Genomic DNA, 6,186 nt, shown 5'->3' on the forward strand with positions numbered 1-6,186 from the left:
GGCCCAGGACATTTGTCAGCACCAGCCTCTGTGCCCATGTGTTGGCAGCCCTGGCTGCTGAGTCCAGCTTTGGCCTGGGCTGAGTTTGGCTGTGGCCCATCTCCATCCTCCTGCGGGACACAGGGCCTGTTCCCGGCCATGGCCAGCCCTGGCTGCCTCTCTGCTGGCCCAGAGGCCGGCAGAGCCCAGGGCAGGACTGTCTGTGCAGCCTCACAGGTGCCAGGGACTCTGCAGGAGCTGGCAGAGGCTGCCCAGCAGGGAGGCCATGGGGCACAGAGCCCCAAGGCTGCTGTGGGCACCACGGCACAGGGGCCGTTCCCAGCCGCAATGCTCCTGTCCTGGGCTGGTCCTGCACAGGGGCTGGGCCACCATGGCTGGGCCAGCACAGGGCCACAAAGGGGCCACGCAGCCGCTGCCGGGGCTGACAGCAAGGCCAGGCACACACAAGCAATTGCTGAGCATGGCCTGCGCTGGCCAGGCCTGACTGTGCCAAAGGCAGAGCTCAGCTGTCCTTGGGGCTGCAGGAACAGTCCAGAGCCCAAAGAGCCTCCATGGCTGTGCTGGAGACCAAGGCTGCAGGAGGGAAATGAAGGGCTACTGCGGGATGGGGAGGGCATTGAATTCCAGCACACACCTCAGCTCTCTGATGATCCCGGCACCATGCTGGGCCCTGTTTCAGACTGGAGCAGGGCCAATGTTGATGGGCCAGGAGCCCTGTGGGGCTGTCAGGGACCTGCAGCTTGCGAGGTGCTCGGCTCTCCCTCAGGTGCTCTCAGAGAGATCCAATCCTAGCTGGGCACCTCAGGGCACAAGTGGCACTGCCTGTTCATGGGCACACAGCTGATGTCTGCCTGGAAAGGGGCACAGGTTTAAATACTTGTTAGTTTCTAATATACAAACAAATCTTTATTATCTGGGTAATCTGAGTACTTTGAAATTATAGCAAAGTTTTCCCATCAAAAACAGGAATTTCCTGGAAGCATACTGATGGCAGAAGGAGAAAAAATACTGATCTTCCCCTCTGCTTGTGGCAGCAATATTTATTCTATGATTTAATCTTTCTTTTCCATCAAGTGTTTCCATCCCTCCTGGTTAAATGGCCATGTCTAAGGACATCTCTTCTTTTAAAGCAGGTGGATCTATGTACTTCCTGCTGCCCCCAGATTTACTCCTCTAGGTCCTCTCTGGTCATTGAAGTACCTCTCAACTGACTGATTTCATGCTTTGAGCTGCAAGAATTTGCCCAATATTTCTGTAGTTCAAATTAATGTATAATTAAACTTAATCTCATTTGTGTTTATATTTATCACAGTATTGTGTTTTCTTATGTCCTTTTTTTAGAGCTCTTCCTGTACAGAAATCCCCTGGGGATGGTGGACATGTCAGATGCTTCTGGGACATCCCAGAGAGAAGAGGGAAGAGCTGTGATGGTTGTTAAACTGTTCAAATGTTCAACTTGTGTTTGTTGGCAAGAAACCTTTCTGTGCCTCTGGATGCCACCAGTTCCTGACCACAAAGGACACAAACCTGATGAGTTGTGGTTCCCACTGCAGGGGCTGCACTTGGACCTTGCCTCTGCACAGGAGAGCTCTTCATCCCCTTTCTCTCTTTTCCTCCCTCTGGGCATGGACTTCAGTGTGTAACTCGTGTGTGCAAAGAGCAAATCTGGGCAGAATTGGGGCAGGGAGGGTTTGGTGGGACCTTGGGATCTGTGCTGGGCACAGAAGGTGTTTTCCATTGCTCTGAGACTGCCTGCTGTGGAAAATGGATTGAATATCCAGCAGAGGAATGACTTTTGTATTTGATGGAGCTGTGCCTTTCCTTGGCTTTGTTGGCTGACAAGAAATGAACATCCCTCCTTTTCTTGGGCAGCTCCTTCTCCAAGGAAAGCAGGTGGGAGTTGGAGCCAAGGAGCTGATAGCTGCAGGTGCAGCCTGGGCTGGAGGGAGCTCAGATTTGCACAAGGCTGCTCTGAGTGCCAGGGCTTGGATGGGGGAAATGGTGGGGTGGGGGTAGGGACAGAGTCTGATTGATTGTCAGCCATGAAGGGTCTTGATTTTCATCTTTATTCAAATTGCATGAGGAGGTACTTGGATTCAATGTCAATTGGAGACTACACATATTGATTTATGAACAGGAAAAAAACTGAAGAAGGACCTAAAAAAAGTTTTCTCATTATTTTTGTAAATAGAATATATTCTGTTTGAACACACTACTGAAATTGGTCAAGTTAACCACAGATGATTTGAAAACTGAAATCAAATTATTCCCAGAGGCTTGGCTTGTTAAGTTGTTCTGAATGTGAATGAGCCCTGGGACACTGAATTCCTGCACTGAAGAGCTGAAGGCTGAACAAGCCTCTGCAGCAGGAAAATTCAGCAGCAGCCTCCAAGTTGCTGAGGATGTCAGCAGCCCCCACTGAGGCCATCCCTGCCCAGAGACCGTGGGGGAATGGGCAGACAAGGAGAGCGTCCCTGGGGCTGGGGCAGCACAACTCAGAGGCATCAGCGGCTCCAGCTGGGAAATGGAGTGTGGAATGTGTCTGGGAAAGCCCTGCCAGGGCTGTGTCCAGCAGGAGAGACAAGCCCTGACTCCCATCCACTAAAAAACTTTCTCAATGAGAGATTTAAAAGAAATTGCAATTGTTTGTTTCCTCTGACTTGGACGCAGTGCAGAAATCCTGACAAGAGATCCTCAGGAGCTCAAAAGAACAAGATAGCTTTTACTAGTTATATTAGAAAATTATGGAAACTTGGCAAATGGTTTAATGACATTTAATGAAAAAAAACCCCACTGATCAAAGCTTTAAATTGGACCATTCACCTTCACAAACTCTAAGCCTGTGCAGTTTTAAGTTACTCAAGATTTGCAAGAGAAGAGAAATGGAAGAAATATACACAGAAAGAGAAAAACAAAAAACATATACAGAAGCACCCACACAGCTACCAAGTCCTGGATTCCAGGAGTGTTCAGATGTAAATTCCAAGTGGAGGTAGTGTCAAGATGTGTGCTTGTCTTGTGGTCAGCTTGGTTTCCCTGGGCCCTTCCCCCAGGTGGGACTTGGGCTCATTTGGTCCCTCAGGAGCTGGGCTGGGGCTGCAGAGGTGGCTGTGGAGCATTGCCTGTGCTGTGCCAGGGACTGGCAGCCACTGCTGGGCTGGGATAGAGGCTCGGGGGCGATTGGGGTTCCAGGGCACAGCAGCACTGGAGTTCTGGGGCAGGGCAAGGCTGGACCTGCCCCTTTCTCCCCTGTGCAAAAATGTTTTGAGCAAACAATCTCCTCCAGTCTCTCACAACAGGGAATGTTGGAGGTGAAATCCCAATTCTGTCCTTGGGTGCCTGGAGGAGAAGGACAGTTCTATTCCACAGGAAGGAAAACACAGGGCTCCAGTGTTTGGAAGGCAGCGGAGAGCCTCACAAGGCCAAGGCCTGGCAGACTTGTCAATAAGGGCAGATTTTGTCTGGGAGCATTTTTGAACTGAAGGAATTTTGGAGGTGGAAGGCCAGTCTTGGCCATGGGCACCTGGAGAAGCAGGACAGTTCTTTCCACAGGAAGGAAAGCATGGAGCCTTCTCCAGTACTTTGGGGACAGATGGGAAGTGACCCTCATGAAACCACTGGCAGCTAGACTTGTCCTGGCAATATTCCTACTGGAACAATCTCTGGATATAGGGAAATTTGGAGGTGAAATCCCAATTCTGGCCATGGGTGCCTGGCGGAAAAGAACAGTTCTTTTCCATTGGGAAGGAAAGCACGGAGTACCAGTGTTTCAGAAGCAGATGAAAAGAGAGTCTTAATGTTCCAAGGTCAGCTGGACCAGTCAGGTGGCCCCTGGGAGGCCAAACCAGCAAGACCTGTTCCATCTTCCCCTGGTTTTGTGGGGCCCCATAGTGTCACAATGGTGCCTTGGATCCACGAGGCCCCACAGTGCCATAATGGTGTTACATGGCTTTGCAAGGGTTCCTCAGGGGTGAAGAGATAGACGAGAATCTTGGCTTCATGATGAGAAGGCTGGATTTATTAATTCACTATATATAATACATTATGACTATACTGAAAGGAATTGAGAGAAAAGTTCAGAAGCTGCTAAGCTAAGAAAAGAATAGGAATAGTAATAAACAAGAGAGCTCTCTGTGAACCTGTCCCAGAGAGCTTGGTCCTGATTGGCCCTTAATTGCAAACATGGAACATGGGCCAATCATAGGTGCACCTGCTACATTCCACAGCAGCAGATAACAATTGTTTACATTCTTCTTCTGGGGCCTCAGCTTCCCAGAAGAGGAAAAATCCCAAAGAAAGGCTTTTTATGAAAAAATATCAGTGATATATTGGTGTCTTGTTTCCATGGGGCCCAGCAGTGTCACAATGTCCCCTCGGCTCCACAAGGCCCTGAAGTCTCACAATGGTCCCACTGATTCCATGAGGCCTTGCAGTGTCACAATGGTCTCCATGGTTCCCCAGGCCTCACAATGTCACGTGACTCCTCTGTTCCATGAGGTCTGCAATGTCACAATGGACCTTAGGACCCTGAGGGTTTGCTGTGTCACAATGGTCTCCTTTGGCTCCACAGTGTCACAATGGACCATTGATGACATGAGGGCCTGCAATGTCACACTGGACCTTTGGTTCCAGGCAGCCCTGCAATGTCACAAAGGCCTCTTGGTTTCACGAGGCCTTACAGTATCACAATGGTCCTCTTGGTTCTGTGGGGACCTCCAGGGTCCCAGTGGTCTCAGTGGTTCCATGAGGCCTCACAGTGACACAATGCTTTGGTTATTCCATGAGGCCTCTCAGTGTCACAATGGTCTCCATGATTCCATGAGGCCTCTCAGTGTCACAATGGTCTCCTTCATTCCATGAGGCTGTGAAGTGTCCTAATGGTCTCTCCACGGTTCCATGAGGCCCTGCAGTGTCACAATGGCCCCTTGGTTCCATGACACCCCAAAGTGTCATAATGGTCTCCACAGTTTGAGGACTCCCGGCAGTGTCACAATGGACCCTTGGTTTGATGGCGCCTCTCAGTGTCACAATGAACCCTACATTTCATGGAGTCACACAGTGTCAGGACAGTCCCCTTGGTTCCATGAGGCTCAGCAGTGTCACAGTGGTCTCCATGATTGCATGAGGTCCCACAGTGTCACAGTGGTCCCTTGGTCTCACAAGGTCCCACAGTGTCACAGTTGTCCTTTGGTCTCACAGGCCCCCACAGTGTCACAATGATCCCTTGGTCTCACAGGGCCCCACAGTGTCACAATTGTCCCTTGGTTCCATGGGCCCTGTACTGCTGCATTCCCCCCTCCCCTTCTCAGGCCGCCCTGCCAGCTGAGAAATGCTCCTTGGGCCTCAGCCTTGGCCAACAGCCCCTGGGCTCAGCTCCTCTGCAGCTCATCACAAACACCGTCTGCTCCAGGCACTGCTGCTGCCCAACCAGCTCCTGGTTCCTTTAGCAGCAGCCCTGGGAACTGTTTTTGTTCCCTCAGTGGCACAACATCCCTGTTCTCACACTGCCAAAGAAAGCTGTTGGTGCCAAGTGCGGCCAGGATGAACCATTGCTGGGACTGAAGCTCCTCTCTTGGGGCCTTGCAAACAGCGCTCCAAAAGGAGCCCTTGGAGCTCTCCTGGGCCAGCGACTCCCTCTGAGTGAGGCCTCTCCCAGCCGGGAACTCTCCCATTTGCTGCACTCAGGGATCCCCAACAACGACAGAGCCTGGGCCAATCCCCCCACTCCTCCAGGCTCAACCCTTCACCCGCTGGGGAGATGCCAAAGGATCCACAAGGAGCATTGCCTGCCCTCAGGGGAATTGCTCACAGGTGCCTTGCACCGACACTTTGTGTGCACACAGGACTGCCTGTGCTGGGGAAATGTGGCAGAAATGCTGCTCTCTGAGGGGTTGGAGTGCCTGGGATAGCTGAGTCAGTCAGGCCTGTAGGGAAGGTTAAATCACAAGGCCTAAATGAAGTTAAATGCTGCTGAGAGGTTTTCTTTTGCTAAGCGGTTACCTTTAGTATAAGTTATATGTTAAGTTCAGTATTGTTAAGTGTTATTCCTCTGTTAATATGCGAAGTCATAGGTTTAAGTTAGGTTACATGCTGTTATACTCTGCTCTTTTGCTAAACTGTGAGGTTGAAAGTATCAGTTAAGGTTAATGTATTAGTAAAGTCCTGTTAAGTTTGTGCTCTGTTAAA

Source organism: Ammospiza nelsoni, chromosome 29 (assembly GCF_027579445.1).
Source record: "Ammospiza nelsoni isolate bAmmNel1 chromosome 29, bAmmNel1.pri, whole genome shotgun sequence".
Classification (NCBI taxonomy): domain Eukaryota; kingdom Metazoa; phylum Chordata; class Aves; order Passeriformes; family Passerellidae; genus Ammospiza; species Ammospiza nelsoni.